The following is a 19,003-nucleotide window of genomic DNA, read 5'->3' as shown; positions in this document are numbered from 1 at the left end:
TGTGTGGCACTACCTACAGGGGGCTGTGTGGCACTACCTACAGGGGGCTGTGTGGCACTACCTACAGAGGGCTGTGTGGCACTACCTACAGGGGGCTGTGTGGCACTACCTACAGGGGGCTGTGTGGCACTACCTACAGGGGGCTGTGTGGCACTACCTACAGGGGGCTGTGTGGCACGACCTACAAGGGGGCTGTGTGGTACTATCTACAGGGGGCATCTGTGAGTGGCGGGCTGATTTTCATTTTACTGTGAGTGGGGGGCTGATGGTCGTATTACTGTGAGTGGGGGGCTGATGGTAGTTTTACTGTGAGTGGGGGGCTAATGGTCATTTTACTGTGAGTGGGGGGCTGATGGTCGTTTTACTGTGAGTGGGGGGCTGATGGTCATTTTAGGGTATGTTCACACGGCAGCCTCCGTTACGGATGAATTTACGGAGCTGTTTTCAGGAGAAAACAGCTCCGGAATTTCAGCCGTAATGGCATGTGCAGGCGCTTTTCGCTGCGTCCATGACGGATGTAATTGGAGCTGTTTTTCTATGGAGTCCAGGGAAAACGGCTCCAATTACGTCTCAAGAAGTGACAGGCACTTCTTTGACGCGTCTTTTTTACGCGCCGTCTTTTGACAGCGGCGCGTAAAAAAAATGACCGTCGGCACAGAACATCGTAAGACCCATTCAAATGAATGGGCAGATGTTTGCCGGCGCTTTTGAGCCGCATTTTCGGACGTAATTCGGGGCTAAAACGCCCGAATTACGTCCGTAAATAGTGTGTGTGAACCCAGCCTTACTGTGAGTGGAGGGGCTGATGGTTATTTCACTGTGAGTGGGGGGCTGATGGTTATTTCACTGTGAGTGGGGGGGCTGATGGTTATTTCACTGTGAGTGGAGGGGCTGATGGTTATTTCACTGTGAGTGGGGGGGCTGATGGGTATTTCACTGTGAGTGGGGGGCTGATGGTTATTTCACTGTGAGTGGGGGGGCTGATTGGTATTTCACTGTGAGTGGGGGGCTGATGGTTATTTCACTGTGAGTGGGGGGGCTGATGGTCTTCAAGTGGTTTCCACCTCTGACCTCCAATTGAAATTAATAGTAGGAAGAAAATAGATGTGGCGCTCGTTTGGAGCTTTTTTTGCTCAGTCTTTTGCATTCGCTTCAACGGCTTAAAAAAAAAAACGCAAAACAAACCCCATCAAATAACGCTGTCAATTCAAAAGCAGATTTTTTTCTGCCTTACAAAAAACGCTGTGTGAACATACCCTAAGAATGTAGTGCTTATTTTTAGCTATTTTCTGTCTTTCTCTAAACAATTTTTGGTATTTCTTTTTTCCAGGGGTGGCTCAAGTCCGAAAAGGTTGGGAAACTCTGTAGCAGGGTACAGAGGCGCCTGCAGCCTATGAGGCACAGGGACAGGATCCCTGCGCAGTTGGCGTGATGACATCTCTGGATCAAGCCGGCCTATGCAAGGATCCTGTCAGGTGGAGGTGGGGGGCAGTATGGAACTGCCTACAAGGGGGAGGTGGGGGCTGTATGTCTCTTTCTACAAGGGGGATGTGGGGGGCTGTATGTCACTCTCTACAAGGGGGATGTGGGGACTGTATGGCACTGTCTACAAGGGGGATGTGGGGGGCTGTATGGCACTGTCTACAAGGGGGATGTGGGGGCTGTATGTCACTCTCTACAAGGGGGATGTGGGGGCTGTATGTCACTTTCTATAATGGGGAGGTGGGTGCTATATGACATTGTCTACAAGGGGGCGGTGGGGGGCACTGTGTACAAGAGGGAGGTGGGGCTGTATGACACTACAAGGGGCAGGTGGGGGCTGTATGGCACTGTCTACAAGGAGGAGGTGGGGGATTATGGCACTGTCTACAGGGAGGATGTAAGGCACAATCTACAGGGGGCACTTTCTACTAGGGGGCCTGTGGGGGCATTCTACTCTGTGGAGGCCACTAAGTGGACATCATGCTGTGTAGGGGCACTACAGGGGGCAATATAATGTGTGTGGCACTTAGGGGGCATAACACTGTGTGGGCACAATTAGAGGACAAAATACTGTGTCCTTGAAGGCGTTATAATATATTACATTCTTAAATATTATTATTATACTGTGTGTGGGGCACTAAAGGGGCATTACACTGTGTGGGGGCACTATATAGGGCATTATACTGTGGTGAGGAATTATGCTTTTTTATGGGGCATTTTTTATAATGGCGTGGGGCGCCGAAAGATAATTTCGCACGGGGCGCCATCTACCCTAAGGCCGGCCCTGGATGCCATAGACTTTTTACGTCGCGGCATCGGAATAAGTAAACAGAGCAGGGAGCTGTCAAATCTCCCTGCTGAGGGCTGGAGGCGTCCCTGCTCTGCCGGGTGAGATCGATATTAGTATCGATCTCACCCATTTAACCCCTCAGATGCGGTGCAAAATAGCGTGCACCGCATCTGAGTGTTTTTGGAGAGAGAGAGGGAGCTCCCTCTCACTCCCACCGACACCCAGCGATACGATCGCCGAGTGTCTGTGTCTCCAATGGCAGCCGGGGGTCTAATAAAGGCCCCCAGGTCTGCCTGGAGTGAATGCCTGCTAGATCATGGTACCAATAAAAACTACAAGTCTTCCCGCAAAAAAAAAGCCCTCATACAACCGCATTGGCGAAAAAATAAAAACGTTACGGCTCTTCAAATATGGAGACACAAAAACAAATAATTTTGAAAAAAAAGCGTTTTTACTGTGTAAAAGTAGTAAAACATACAAAAACTATACAAATTTGGTATTGTTGCAATCGTAACAACCCGCTGAATAAAGTTATTGTGTTATTTATATCACACGGTAAACGGCGTAGATTTAAGACGCGAAAAAGAGTGGCGAAATTTCAGGTTTTTTTCTATTTCCCCCCAAATAAAAGTTAATAAAAGTTAATCAATAAATAATATGTCCCCCAAAATGGTGCTATTAAAAAATACAACTCGTCCCGCAAAAAACAAGACCTTATACAGCTATGTCGACGCAAAAATAAAAAGGTTATAGCTCTTGGAATGCGACGATGGAAAAACTTAAAAAATGGCCTGGTCATTAAGGTTTAAAATAGGCTGGTCATTAAGGGGTTAAGGACGCAGCCTAGTTTTGGCCTTAAGGCTCAGAGCCCATTTTTCAAATCTGACATATTTCACTTTATGTGGTAATAACGTCGGAATGCTTAAACCTATCCAAGCGATTCTTAGATGTTTTCTCGTGACACATTGGGCTTCATGTTAGTGGTAAAATTTGGATGATATTTTCAGTGTTTATTGGTGAAAAATTGCAAAATTAAGAGAAAATTTATAAAAAATAGCATTTTTCAGAATTTAAATGCATCTGCTTGTAAAACAGACAGTTATACCACCCAAAATAGTTACTAGTTCACATTTCCCATATGTCTACTTTAGATTGGCATAGTTTTTTGAACATTCTTTTATTTTTCTTGGACGTTACAAGGCTTAGAACATAAACAGCAATTTCTCATATTTTTAAGAAAATTTCAAAAGCCTTTTTTTTAAGGTACCTGTTCAGTTCCGAAGTGGCTTTGAGGGGCCTATGTATTAGAAACCCCCATAAAACACCCCATTTTGAAAACTAGACCCCTCAAAGTATTCAAAACAGCATTTAGAATGTTTATTTAACCCTTTAGGCATTTCACAGAAATTAATGCAAAGTATTATTTTTCTTGCTGAATTTCAATTGTATTCAATTTTTTTCTTTAACACAGAAGGTTTTACCAGAGAAACACTACTAAATATGTATTGTCCAGATTCTGCAGTTTTTAGAAATGTCCCACATGTGGCTCTGGTGCGCTCATGGACTAAAACACAAGCCACAGAAGCAAAGAAGGACCTAGTACATTTTGAAGCCTCTTTTTTATTAGAATATATTTTAGGCAGCATGCCAGGTTTGAAGAGGTGTTGAGGTGCCAAAACAGAAGGAATCCCACAAAAGTAACCCCATTTCAGAAACTACACCCCTCAAGGAATTAATTTATGGTTGTTGTTGTTACCATTTGGACCGCACAGTTTTTACACAGCACGTATTTGAATTGGGCTGTGAAATTAAAAAAATGACATTTTTTTCCAATAAGATGTCTTTTATGATAAAAATTTCTTATTTTCACAAGGAACAAAATACCCTATTTTGTTGCCCAATTTCTCCTGAGTGCAGCAATACCCCATTTGTGGCGATAAACTGCCGTTTGGGCCCATGGGAGGCCTCAGAAGAAAGGAGCGCTGTGTGTTCTTTGGAGTGCAGATTTTGCTGGATTGGTTTTCGGGTGCCATGTCGCATTTGCAGAGCCCCAGAGATATCAAAGCAATGGAAACCCACCAGAAGTGACCCCATTTTGGAAACTACACCCCTCAAGGAATTCATTTATGGTTGTTGTTACCATTTGGACCGCACAGTTTTTTCACAGCACCTATTTGAATTGGGCTGTGAAATTTAAAAAAATGACATTTTTTTCCAATAAGATGTCATTTTTTATCAAAATTTCTTATTTTCACAGGGAACAAAATACATCATTTTGTTGCCCAATCTCTCCTGAGTGCAGCAATACCGCATTTGTGGAGATAAACTGCCGTTTGAGGCCATGGGAGGCCTCAGAAGGGAAGGAGCGCTGTGTGTTCTTTGGAGTGCAGATTTTGCTGGTTTGGTTTTCGGGTGCCATGTCGCATTTGCAGAGCCCCAGAGGTATCAAAGCAATGGAAACCCACCAGAAGTGACCCCATTTTGGAAACTACACCTCTCATGGAATTAATTGATGGGTTATGTGACCATTTACACCCCATAGTTTCTTCACAGAACTTATTTAAATTGGGCTGGGAATTTAAAAAAATATAATTTTTTCCAATAATATGTTTTTTTAGCTCAAAATATATTATTTTCACAAGAAATAAAATACCCCATTTTGTTGCCCAATTTGTCCTGAGTGCGGCAATGCCCAATTTGTGGTGATAAACTGACATTTGGGCTCATGGGAGGGCTCAGAAGGAAAGGACCACCATTTGGTCTACTGGGGATTTTCTGGTGCAAAGTCATGTATGCAGAAGCCCCTGAGGTACCAGTACAGTTGAAAGCTCTGAGAAGTGACCCAATTTTAAAAACTACACCCGTTAAGGCATTCATCTAGAGGTGTAGTGAGCATTTTTACCGGGACATACACCCCATAAACTGTAATGTGGGTTCTCACGGGTTTGGCAATACCCTCAATGTGGCTGTTATCAGCTGCCTGGGCGCACGGCAGGGCTCAGAAGGGAAAGATAAGGGGGATAAGCTGTGCGGAGGGCATCAGGGTAAGTAAAATTGGGGTAAATTATAAATCAAGGGATGTATGATACATTTTGAAGCACTCGTTCATACGGAGCCTTAGTTTTTCAGGACACGTCACATTGATATATTGTGTCATCCCTTATCGCCCTCTTATAGCAGACTTTGTACCATTTTTGACTTTTTCCTTTCTTGCCAGTTTGGGGAACTTCTCCTGGAAAGTGTTGCCCTGGTACGATGCGTGTGGCCTCGCTTCCAGAAGTACTGGGTGCCCCCCCCCCCCTTCCTGGTCCCTAAAGATTAGGTTCTTGATAATAACCTCTTGATATTCCAGGAAAGTTCCCCTCTGGCCTGTACATCGACGTAGCACGTACGCATTGTATAATGCCATCTGTATGATGTGCCCGGCCGGCTTCTTATACCACACCGCATGGCGCTGTAGGGCTTCAGGACTTGATCTGACAAGTCCACCCCTCCCATGTACCTATTGTAGTCCAGGATGCAGTCTGGTTTGGGGGTCTCTGTACTGGTACCTCGTACAGGTACATGGGTACTGGTGTGGCATCTCTCTTGTCAGTGGGTGCACCAAATCCCACACAATTTTTGCATAACTCCCAGTAAGGGGGGGGGGGCATTCTGGAGGCTGAATACTGGTGCCTTTCCCTTCATGTATAATAAACCTGTAGTTATACCCTGATGCACTCTCGCAGCTTATACATCTTCACGCCATACCTTGCCCTCTTACCCGGCAGGTACTGGCGGAATTGAAGCCTCCCTTTAAAATGTACCAAGGACTCATCAATAGAAATACACTTCTCGGGGGTGAATGCTGGGAAAACCGGGCACTGGAACGGTCTAATAGGGGTCTCCGTTTATACAAACGGTCAAAACTGGGGTCATCTTGGAGTGGGCAATGCTCATTATCAGTATAATGTAAGAAGCGAAGTATTGCCTCATTTATTTATTTTTTTAGGTTCCGGTTCAGTTTTGAAGTTGCTTTGAGGGGCCCATATATTAGAAACCCCTATCAAACACCCCATTTCAGAAACTAGACCCCTCAAAGTATTCACAACAGCATTTAGAAAGTTTATTAACCCTTTAGGTGTTTCACAGGAATTTAGAGCAAAGTAGAGGTGAAATTTACATATTTATTTTTGTCAGAAAATCATTGTTATACCATTTTTTTCTATAACACAAAAAGTTTTATCAGAGAAACACAACTCAATACTTTTTTTATGTCTTATCGCGTTTGCAAAATAAAATACGTTTTGTAAAATATCATTTACTTTTTGTGTTCCTTATTCTAAGAGCCATAACGTTTTTATTTTTCCATCAATAAAGCCGTGCGAGGACTTATTTTTTGCGTAATGAACTGTAGTTTCGATCAGGACCATTTTTCGGTACATGCGACTTTTTGATCTCTTTTTATTCCATTTTTTGGGAGGTGAAGTGACCAAAGAATTGTGATTCTGGGACGGTTTATTATTATTTTCTTTTTCGGCGTTCACCGCGCGGGATAAATAATGAAATACTTTTGTAGTTCAGGCCGTTACGGACGCGGCGATACCAATTATGTATAGTTAATTTGTTTGTTTATATATTTTTATTAATAATAAAGGACTGATAAGGGAAAAAGGGGGATTTTTACTTTTATTACTTTTAAAACTTTTATTTTCTTATTTTTACACATCTTTTTTGTACTTTTTTTTTACTTTATTACTTTGTCCGACTAGGGGACTTGAGGGCAGGAGGCTCTGATCGCTATTCTAATACACTGCACTACATGCGTAGTGCAGTGTATTAGAGCTGTCAGCTACTCACTGACAGCAAGCATAGTGGGTCCTGACTTTGTCAGGACCCACTAGGCTTCCGTCGATGGCATAGCCGGACGCCATTGTTTGGTGTCCGGTTGCCATAGTTACAATCGCCGGCGGCTATCGTTTAGCAGGCCAGCGATTGTAGCTTAACCCCTAAAAAGCCGCGATCCCTATTGAACGCGGCTTTTAAGGGGTTAATCAGCGGGGACACAGCGATCGGTCGCCACTGTAGGAGCTGCGGCAGCTGCTGTACGAGACAGCAGCTGTCACAGCTCTTCTATGTGTCGGGAGGACGGCCGAAATGGCCGTTACTCCCGAGACGTACTATTAGGTCATGGAGCGCGAACGATACAGCTACCATGACCTAATAGTACGTACAAGCTGTATATGGAGAGTATAAATCAGACCTAAAGGAGCGGGAAGGGGTTAAGGACATTCACAGTGCAACAAAATACCACATTGCCCTCATAATAAATGACAGCCACAGTGCCTCCATACCAGTGCCAACCACAGTGCTCCCACAGCAGTGCCAAGTACAGTGTTCCCATAACAGTTCCAACCACAGTGCTCCCATAACACTGCCATCCAGTGCTCCCATAAAAGTGCCAATGAGTGCTCCCATAACTGCCAGCTAAAGTGCTCCCATAACAGTGACAGCCAGTGTTCCCTTAAGGGTATGTGCACACGACAACGCCAAATACGTCTGAAATTACAGAGCTGTTTACAGGAGAAAACAGCTCCTGAATTTCAGACGTTTTTAAAAGTACTCGCGTTTCTCGCGGCGTCTTTTACGTCTTTTATTGGAGTCAATCAAAAACGTCTCCAATTACGTCCCAAGAAGTGTCCTGCACTTCTTTGACGTGGGTGTAATATTACGCGCCGTCTTTTGACACGCTGTAAAGGATCTGCCAGACACAACTTCTGTGTCGACGCCCATAGGTAATCAGTCTGCACCTGCTTCTATGTCTGTGAGACTGACTCCATCTTCCACCACCCAGGATGGCAGGCTTAGGAGTGGGAGAGCCTATCACAGCCTGGCCAGACGGAGCTAGCTCCCGCGCTCTGTCTATTTATACCTGCCTTTCCTGTTCCTCCTTTGCTTGTGATTCTTCTCTGTTTGTTTCCTGGCCCTGCTGCAGCTTCTTGAACTACTGATCCTCTGCTTGTGATTCACCTTGGCTTTTCTGACCACTCTTCTGCTCTGCGTTTTTGTATCTCGCTCATCTCCTGGTTTGACTCGAGTCGTTCACCTCGCTTGTTGCTCACGGTGTTCCTGTGGGCAACTTCCCCATTTCCCTGGCTTCTTTGTACCCTTGTCTGTTTGTCTGTCGTGCACCTATTGAGTGTAGGGACCGTCGCCCAGTTGTACCCCGTCGCCTAGGGCGGGTCGTTGCAAGTAGGCAGGGACTGAGTGGCGGGTAGATTAGGGCTCACTTGTCTGTTTCCCTACCCCGACATTACTTAATCACAAGCCCATATACCAGGTCTACTCTGGTCCCTGACACTACTATGGACCCCCTTGAGACCCTGGCTCAGCAAATGCAGGGACTCTCCCTACAGGTCCAGGCCCTGGCTCAGAGGGACAACCAGCCTGATGCTACCCTGGAAGTGCCCCTCACCTCACCTCTTGAATCCCACCTCAAGTTGCCTGAACGGTTCTCAGGGGACCGGAAGACTTTTTTCTCCTTTCGGGAGAGTTGTAGGCTCTATTTTCGCTTAAAGCCCCACTCCTCTGGTTCTGAGAGCCAGCAAGTGGGTATAATTATGTCCCGGCTCCTGGACGGGCCCCAAGAATGGGCCTTCTCCTTGGCTCCTGACGCCCCTGAACTTTCCTCCGTTGATCTTTTCTTTTCTGCTCTCGGGCTCATTTATGACGAGACTGACAAGACTGCCTTTGCCGAGAGTCAGTTGGTGACCTTACGTCAGGGTAAGAGACCTGTTGAGGAGTATTGTTCTGACTTTAGGAAGTGGTGCGTAGCTTCTCGGTGGAATGACCCTGCCTTAAGGTGCCAGTTTAGATTGGGTCTGTCGAACGCCCTGAAAGACCTGCTAGTTAGCTATCCCTCTACTGACTCCCTAGATCAGGTTATGGCTTTAGCGGTACGACTTGACCGACGTCTCAGGGAACGACGACTTGAACGTGTTTGTGTTTTCTCCTCTGACTCCCTCATGATGCCTCCCGAGGTTCCGTTGCTTCGTTCTTCCACGGAAGACTCGGAGGTACCTATGCAACTCTGGGCCTCCGTGTCCCCCCAACAGCGTAGGGAGTTCCGCAGGAAGAATGGTCTCTGCTTCTACTGTGGGGATGACAAGCATCAAGTGAACAACTGTCCTAGGCGTAAGAATAAGCAGCCGGAAGAACTTCCGCGCCTAAGTGATCATCGGGGAGGTCACTTGGGCGCACAGGTATTTCCCGTAAATATGAAACGTAATAAAATCTTGCTTCCCTTTCAGGTCTCTTTTGGTGGTAGGTCTGCTACCGGCAGTGCCTTCGTGGATTCAGGGTCTTCTGCTAATATTATGTCTGTGGAATTTGCTATGTCTCTAGCTATGCCATTGATTGATATGCCTAAACCTGTCCCGGTAGTGGGTATCGACTCCACTCCTCTTGCTAATGGTTATTTTATGCAGCATACCCCTGTTTTTGAACTCCTTGTGGGCTCCATGCATTTGGAGCAGTGCTCTGTACTTGTGATGCAGGCATTATCGTCCGATTTGGTTTTAGGCCTTCCCTGGTTGCAGATGCATAATCCCACTTTTGACTGGAATACTGGGGATCTTACCAAATGGGGTAATGAATGCATGACGTCATGTTTTCCTGTTAATTCTATTTCTCTCCCTGAGGAGGTGAGCACTCTACCTGAGTTTGTTCAGGACTTCGCTGATGTTTTCTCTAAAGAGGCCTCCGAACTGTTACCACCTCATAGAGAATATGATTGCACAATTGAATTGGTACCAGGAGCTAAGCTCCCTAAGGGTAGGATATTTAATCTCTCTTGTCCCAAACGTGAAGCCATGAGAGAGTATATCCAGGAATGCCTGGCCAAGGGTTACATTCGACCCTCTACTTCTCCGGTAGGTGCTGGCTTCTTCTTCGTAGGGAAGAAGGATGGTGGTCTTAGGCCATGCATTGACTACCGTAACTTGAATAAGGTCACTGTAAGGAACCAGTATCCCCTTCCTTTGATTCCTGATCTCTTCAATCAGGTTCAGGGGGCCCAATGGTTCTCTAAGTTTGATCTACGGGGGGCTTATAACTTTATCCGCATCAAAGAGGGGGATGAGTGGAAGACTGCGTTTAACACGCCCGAAGGTCATTTTGAATACCTCGTCATGCCCTTTGGGTTGTGTAATGCTCCCACGGTCTTCCAGAATTTCATAAATGAGGTTTTAAGAGACTACCTGGGGGTATTTCTTGTAGTGTACATTGATGACATACTTGTGTTTTTCAAGGACTGGTTCTCCCACATTGAGCATGTCAGGAAGGTGCTCCAGGCCCTTCGGGAAAACAGACTGTTTGCTAAGACCGAAAAATGTGTGTTTGGGGTGCAGGAGATACAGTTTTTGGGTCAAATCCTCACTCCTCATGAATTCCGCATGGACCTCGCCAAGGTCCAGGCTGTGGCGGAATGGGTCCAACCTGCCTCCCTGAAGGCGTTACAGTGCTTCCTGGGGTTCGCTAATTATTACAGGAGATTTATTGCTAACTTCTCGGTCATCAATAAGCCTCTTACGGATCTCACTCGCAAAGGTGCTGATCTCCTCCACTGGCCTTCTGAGGCTGTCCAAGCTTTTGAGGTCCTTAAGAAGTACTTTATCTCGGCCCCAGTGCTGGTTCAGCCCAACCAAATGGAGCCATTTATCGTGGAGGTTGACGCCTCCGAGGTGGGAGTGGGTGTTGTCTTGTCCCAGGGTACCAGGTCCCTCACCCATCTCCGCCCCTGTGCCCACTACTCCAGGAAGTTTTCGCCCACTGAGAGTAACTATGATATTGGCAACCGCGAACTCTTAGCCATTAAATGGGCCTTTGAAGAGTGGCGCCACTTCCTGGAGGGGGCTAGGCACCAGGTTACGGAATCTGGTTTTCCTAGAATCTGCCCGGAGGCTAAACCCGAGACAAGCTCGATGGGCGTTAATTTTTACCAGATTCAACTTTTTGGTCACCTATAGGGCTGGGTCTAAAAATATTAAGGCTGATGCACTGTCGCGTAGCTTCATGACCAGCTCTCCTTCGGAGGAAGATCCTGCTTGTGTTTTGCCTCCAGGTATAATCATTTCCTCTATTGATTCTGACTTAGTCTCCGAAATTGCGGCTGATCAAGGTTCAGCTCCCGAGAACCTTCCTGAGAACAAGCTGTTTGTTCCCCTGCAATTCCGGCTAAGGGTACTCAGGGAAAATCATGACTCTGCACTATCTGGCCATCCAGGCATCCTGGGTACCAAACACCTCATTGGCAGAAACTATTGGTGGCCTGTGTTGCTCAAAGACATTAAGGCCTACGTCGCCGCTTGTGAAGTTTGTGCTAGGTCCAAGACTCCCAGGTCCCGACCAGCGGGCTTACTATGTTCTTTGCCCGTTCCCCAGAGATCTTGGACCCATATCTCCATGGATTTCATCACCAATTTGCCTCCATCTCAAGGCAAGTCGGGGGTGTGGGTTGTAGTAGACCGCTTCAGTAAGATGTGCCACTTTGTGCCCCTCAAGAAACTACCCAATGCTAAGACGTTAGCTACCTTGTTTGTCAAACACATCCTGCGTCTCCATAGGGTCCCTGTCAATATTGTTTCTGACAGAGGGGTACAATTTGTTTCATTGCTTTGGAGAGCCTTCTGTAAAAAGTTGGAGATTGATCTGTCCTTCTCCTCTGCCTTCCATCCTGAAACTAATGGCCAAACTGAGAGGACTAATCAGTCTCTAGAACAATATTTAAGGTGTTTTATCTCTGACTGTCAATATGATTGTGTCTCATTCATTCCCCTCGCCGAATTTTCCCTTAATAACCGGGTCAGTAACTTGTCAGGGGTCTCCCCCTTTTTCTGTAATTTGTGGTTTAATCCACGGTTCTCCTCCGTTTCACCTGGTAGTTCCAACAATCCTGAGGTAGATGTCGTTCATCGGGAACTGTGCACAGTCTGGGCCCAGGTTCAGAAGAACCTAGAGGAGTCCCAGAGCATACAAAAAACTCAGGCAGATAAAAGACATTCTACTAACCCCTTGTTTGTGGTCGGGGATCTGGTGTGGCTATCGTCAAAGTCCCGTCCAAGAAGTTTGCTCCCCGGTTTATAGGGCCATACAAGGTCATTGAAGTCCTTAACCCTGTCTCCTTCCGACTGGAGTTGCTCCCGTCTTTTCGAGTACACGATGTGTTTCATGCCTCCCTCCTTAAACGCTGATCCCCGTCCTTCGCTCCCTCGAGGAAACCTCCGGTCCCTGTTCTCACCCCTGAGGGGGTAGAATTCGAGGTGGCCAAGATTGTGGACAGCAGGATGGTCCAAGGCTCCCTCCAGTACCTGGTCCATTGGAGGGGATACGGGCCTGAGGAGAGGACTTGGGTACCTGCCCGGGATGTTCACGCTGGGGTATTGCTCAGGAGGTTCCACCTTTGTTTCCCCAATAAACCAGGTCCACCTAGAAAGGGTCCGGTGGCCCCTCATAAAAGGGGGGGTACTGTAAAGGATCTGCCAGACACAACTTCTGTGTCGACGCCCATAGGTAAACAGTCTGCACCTGCTTCTATGTTTGTGAGACTGACTCCATCTTCCACCACCCAGGATGGCAGGCTTAGGAGTGGGAGAGCCTATCACAGCCTGGCCAGACGGAGCTAGCTCCCGCCCTCTGTATATTTATACCTGCCTTTCCTGTTCCTCCTTTGCTTGTGATTCTTCTCTGTTTGTTTCCTGGCCCTGCTGCAGCTTCTTGAACTACTGATCCTCTGCTTGTGATTCACCTTGGCTTTCCTGCCCACTCTTCTGCTCTGCGTTTTTGTACCTCGCTCATCTCCTTGTTTGACACGGCTCGTTCACCTCGCTTGTTGCTCACGGTGTTCCCGTGGGCAACTTCCCCATTTCCCTGGCTTCTTTGTACCCTTGTCTGTTTGTCTGTCGTGCACCTATTTAGTGTAGGGACCGTCGCCCAGTTGTACCCCGTCACCTAGGGCGGGTCGTTGCAAGTAGGCAGGGACTGAGTGGCAGGTAGATTAGGGCTCACCTGTCTGTTTCCCTACCCCGACATTACAGACGCGTAATATGACAGCTCGTCTGCAAAGAACATCGTAAGACCCATTGCAAGCAATGGGCAGATGTTTGCCGACGTATTGGAGCCGTCTTTTCAGGCGTAATTCCAGGCGTAAAACGCCTCCATTATGTCCGAGAAGAGGTCGTGTGCACATACCCTAACAGTGCCAACCACAGTACTCCCATAACAGTGCCATCCAGTGCTCCCTTAACAGTGCCAACCACAGTACTCCCATAAGGCTGGGTTCACACGACCTATTTTCAGACGTATTGAAGCCGTCTTTTCAGGCGTAATTCGAGGCGTAAAACACCTCCATTATGTCCGAGAAGAAATTTCACGTAATTACAGTTATCGTGTGCACATAGCCTTACAGTGCCATGGCGCTATAGGCGCACAAAGATGGCGGACCAGGGGCCTTCATTAGGCCCCCAGGCAGCCATAGCAACCATCGCTTTCCACGATTGCATTGCGCGGGGCGTGATGAGCTGTTAGAGGGGGTCGCCCCCCTCTTTCTAACGATTTAAATGCTGTGCTCGCTATTGACCGCGGCATTTAACGAGTTAAACAAGCGGGATCGCGCACGAGTGTCATATACAGCCGACACCGGCATCGTATGGAGCGGGTTCACTCCGTGAGCCCGTTCCATACTTCCCCTTCCCGACTTTGGCATATAGATATGTAAAATGTCGGGAAGGGGTTAAACTTCATGTTAGTTCCTGATTTATTTGTCCTTGTCTACCAAGTTGCCTTCCTGCCGGGACGTATGAGATTCCCATCTTGGCAGGGAAGGGTTAAAGAAGTTGTCCAGGATTAGAAAAACATGGCTGCTTTCTTCCAAAAACAGCGCCACACTTGTCCATGGGTCGTGCCTGGTATTGCAGCTCAGCTTCATTGTAGTAAAAGAGGCGGGGCTGCAATAACACACAACCTGTGGGCAGGTATGGCAGTGGTGCAGCAGAGTCCCCCCCCCCACTACTGAACATGGATAGAAATGGACTAGAAGAGAGAGCTGAGGTAACATGTATGACTCAAAAAGTGATCGCAGCATATTCCATGTTAAAGGAATACCCTTATTTTGAAAAACGAGGCGTAAAAAAACGCCCCATCCAAACAGAACGCCGTATTTCCCATTGAAATCAATGGGCAGATGTTTGTAGGCGTTCTTCCATTTTTTTCAGGCATTTTTCGAGGCGTAAACGCCCAAAAATACGCCTGAAAACACTCCGTGTGATCATACCCTGATTGCAGAAGAGGCTGTTCTTCATGAGACAAACCTTAAAGAGGCGCTGTCACCACATTATAAGCGGTCTATCTTGTACATGATGTGATCGCCCACTTGGTCATATAGTAAAACACGCCCAGTTGTCCATTGAGAGACTCATTAGCATAAAGCTGAAATAGGTCATAACTCCGTTATAAATGATCGTTTTTCTAAATAAAAAACACTGCTGTAATCCACATTACAGCGCCGATCACATCACGTACAATATAGGCCACTTATAATGTGGTGACAGAGCCTCTTTATTACTAGGACCACTGTTATCCACATTACAGCGCCGATCACATCATGTACAATATAGGCCACTTATAATATGGTGACAGAGCCTCTTTATTACTAGGACCACTGTCATCCACATTACAGCGCCGATCACATCACGTACAATATAGGGCACTTATAATGTGGTGACAGAGCCTCTTTATTACTAGGACCACTGTCATCCACATTACAGCGCCGATCACATCACGTACAATATAGGGCACTTATAATGTGGTGACAGAGCCTCTTTATTACTAGGACCACTGTTATCCACATTACAGCGCCGATCACATCATGTACAAGATAGGCCACTTATAATGTGGTGACAGAGCCTCTTTATTACTAGGACCACTGTTATCCACATTACAGCGCTGACCACATCATGTACAAGACAGGCCACTTATAATGTGGTGACAGAGCCTTTTATTACTAGGACCACTGTTATCTACATTACAGCGCCGATCACATCATGTACAAGACAGGCCACTTATAATGTGGTGACAGAGCCTCTTTATTACTAGGACCACTGTTATCTACATTACAGCGCCGATCACATCATGTACAATATAGGCCACTTATAATGTGGTGACAGAGCCTGTTTAAGCGCTTTATTTCAGCCTTTCTTCTTGGAGGTTCTCAATTCTCACAAATGAAGGGGTTGTCCAGGTTTTGAGGAAAAAAAACAGAGACTGGCGGGAGACCACAGGGTCATCGGCGCTGGAGCAGCGGGGAATTTCCAGGGGACTATGGGCTTTTTTTATTTTACCATACACGCAGCTGTCCAATTTTTTCCCGGAGGCGTGGCCTGAAAGGCTTCCGTAGCTGCCGGCAAGATGGCGCCGGCTCATGAGATGAGCCGGCGCCATCAGCGGTGGATATCAGCTTTATGTTACAGCTGACATCCACCAGTAACGGCAGGAACCGGAGCTAGCTCCGATCCCTGCCATTAACCCCTTAGATGCAGCGATCGGATCCGATCGCTGGATCTTTGTGGTTGCTAGCAGATCGGCAGCTGTGCCCTGCAATCGCACAACTGCCGACTGCTACTATGACACCAGGAGACCTAACAATGGCCTCCTGTTTGCCATTACGGAAGCCGATTAGGCCCCGCTCGGAGGCGAAGCCTAATCGGCTTGCTGTCAGTGAATGACTGACAGATCTAATACATTGCAGTACGTAGGTAGTGCAATGTATTAGAAAAAAAAATCTGACAGTTGGACCTTAAAGTGCCCTAGTGGGACTAAAGTAAAGTGTAAAAAAATGTGAAAAAAAGTTGTAAAAAATATAATAAAAGTTTTAAGTAATAAAATAAAACACAATCGCCCTTTTTCCCTTATCAAGTCCTTTATTATTGAAAAATAAATAAATAAAGCAGACATATTTGGTTCTCACAACTTGGCGACAGAAAAAATACATTCTTTTTACAAAAGTAATTTTATTGTGCAAAAAGTTGTAAAACATAAAAAAGTTCTATAAATTAGGTATCGCCGGAATCGTACGGACCCGCAGAATAAAGGTAACATGTAGTTTATAACGCGTGGTGAACGCTGTATAAAAAAACCCCTAAAAAAGCTGTGCCAGAATTGCTGTTTCTTGGTCACCTTGCCTCTCAAAATATAGGATAAAAGGTGATCAAAATGTTGCATGCACCCCAAAATGGTACCAATAAAAACTACAGCTCGTCCCACAAAAAATCAACCCTCATACCACTACATCTGTGAAAAAATAAAATTAGTTATGGCTCCAATAAGTCAGGAAATAAAAACATGCAGTTGTGCAGATCAGAGGGGAACATTTAGTCTGTTTCAAGAAGCGATTTATCAGGGCCCTCAAATTAGGGAACCAGGAAGGGGGGACCCAAACATATCCGCTAGAAGCGAGGGTGCCCGTATTATACCAGGACAACACTTCACAGCAATATTCCTCAAACTGCAAAGGTGCGGAGTGTGGACCAAAAGGGGGATAATAAAGGACGCCATTTATCAGTGTGACACCGGCCTGTGCAGGAAGGATTGCTTCACCGTGTAACACACATAAATGGATTATTTTATTGTTTTTTTACCCCATTATTATGCCACCTGACTATGCCCCTGATGTACTCTGCCCAGCTTACATGTACCCCCACATTATAAATCGATGTAGCGGACTTGTTGCGGACTCATTGCGGAATTTCTCCATTGACTTCAATGGAGAGTGAAAATTCTGCAATGAAGTCCGCAGATGTTATGTGTGCTGCGGAGCGTACTGGTTTTACTAACATGGTAGTTCTTCATTCTGGCTGGACCTTTGTATCTCTAGGTCTACAGCCAGACTGAGGAAGTCAATGGGGCTCCCGTAATTACGGGTGACTACGTGTGTGCACCCGTAATTACGGGAGCGTTGCTAGGCGACGTCCGTAAATAGTCACTGTCCAGGGTGCTGAAAGAGTTAAGCGATCGGCAGTAACTGTTTCAGCACCCGGGACAGTGACTTCCGATCACAATATACATCAACCTGTAAGAAAAATAGAAGTTCATACTTACCGAGAACTCCCTGCGTCTGTCTCCAGTCCGGCCTCCCGGGATTACGTTTCAGTTCAAGTGACGGCTGCAGCCAATCACAGGCCAATCAGAGGCTGCAGCGGTCACATGGACTGCCGCGTCATCCAGGTAGGTCGGGCTGGATGCCGAAAGAGGAACGCGTCACCAAGACAACGGCCGGGTAAGTATGAATTTATTTTTCTTTTACTAGGGAAAGGGCTGTCCCTTCTCTGTATCCTGCACTGATAGAGAGAAGGGAAGCCCTTTCCCCCTCAATACGCAACGGCCAGTCCGCATCAATTTAATGCCCATTTTAGGCAAAGCCGCGACAGAATCTGCAACGCAGATTATGTGCGGCATTGATGCGGACAGTGTGTGCAGAACTCCGCCACGTCTGGTCATGCCCTTAGACTGTCACACAGAAACCTCTGCATGTTCTTTATATCCACAATTTCTAGTTATAATCCCTCCTCATCGGGCTGCAGCGGCCAAACCGCAGGAGAAGTGGGGGGTGTGAACATCATCTTAGGCAGCCTTGGCTGGAATTACAGCTGGGATTGGATAGAGTAGGTCACATGTGGACACGAAGTCCCTGTTTACACACCAAGTTTTTTGCAGGTGGAAAAATCTGCCTCAAAATTCCTTCTGCCGCTTTTTTGACGCCTTTTTCGACCACGGCCATTGAGCACCGCATGCAAAAATGCTGCGAAAACCGTTTTCTTTGCCTCCCATTGATGTCAATGGGAGGTCAGAGACGGAAACGCTTGAAGAAAGGGCTTGACGCTGCTTTTTCCTGTGAGTGTTTTTTTCTCGTGGTAAAAACGCCTCTGCATCCCATTGAAATCAATAAGATTAGTTTTCGGACGTTTTTTAGTGCGGTTTTCAATGCGGTTTCCACGTCAAAAACGCTCCAAAAAACTCTGTGTGAACTAGGCCTAATATTTCTCCATATATTACATGTGGATTTTGCAGCATATTTGGCTGTGCATCCTTTGCATTACATCTACTGCAGATTGTTACTGCTGCAAGTTTATGCAGTTTTCTAGAACCCTATTCACATTCATACTTTATGTGTCAATTTGACCATGGAAATCTGCAATAAATATGTAACATGTGAACATAGACTTAGGAGCTACACGTGATGTTTCAGGCTACATTTACACGCTGCAACCAGGTTACATCACACTTGTCTTCTCTCCCAGATTGTCCTGGAGACTTCCAAACTAGGGAAGATCTTACATGATGTAGCTGCATAAAGGAAGGCACTCTGCTGGGACTATTTGTGAGGGGGAACTCTGCTTGTAGAGGTTATTGGGGGCCGTCTGCTGGGACTATTTGTGAGTGGGAACTCTGCTTGTAGAGGTTATTGGGGGCACTCTGCTGGGACTATTTGTGAGGGGGAACTCTGCTTGTAGTGGTTATTGGGGGCACTCTGCTGGGACTATTTGTGAGGGGGAACTCTGCTTGTAGAGGTTATTGGGGGCAGTCTGCTGGGACTATTTGTGAGGGGGAACTCTGCTTGTAGAGGTTATTGGGGGCCGTCTGCTGGGACTATTTGTGAGTGGGAACTCTGCTTGTAGAGGTTATTGGGGGCACTCTGCTGGG

Source organism: Rhinoderma darwinii (assembly GCF_050947455.1).
Source record: "Rhinoderma darwinii isolate aRhiDar2 chromosome 11 unlocalized genomic scaffold, aRhiDar2.hap1 SUPER_11_unloc_6, whole genome shotgun sequence".
Lineage (NCBI taxonomy): Eukaryota > Metazoa > Chordata > Amphibia > Anura > Rhinodermatidae > Rhinoderma > Rhinoderma darwinii.
Note: the sequence above shows the minus strand (reverse complement) of the source record.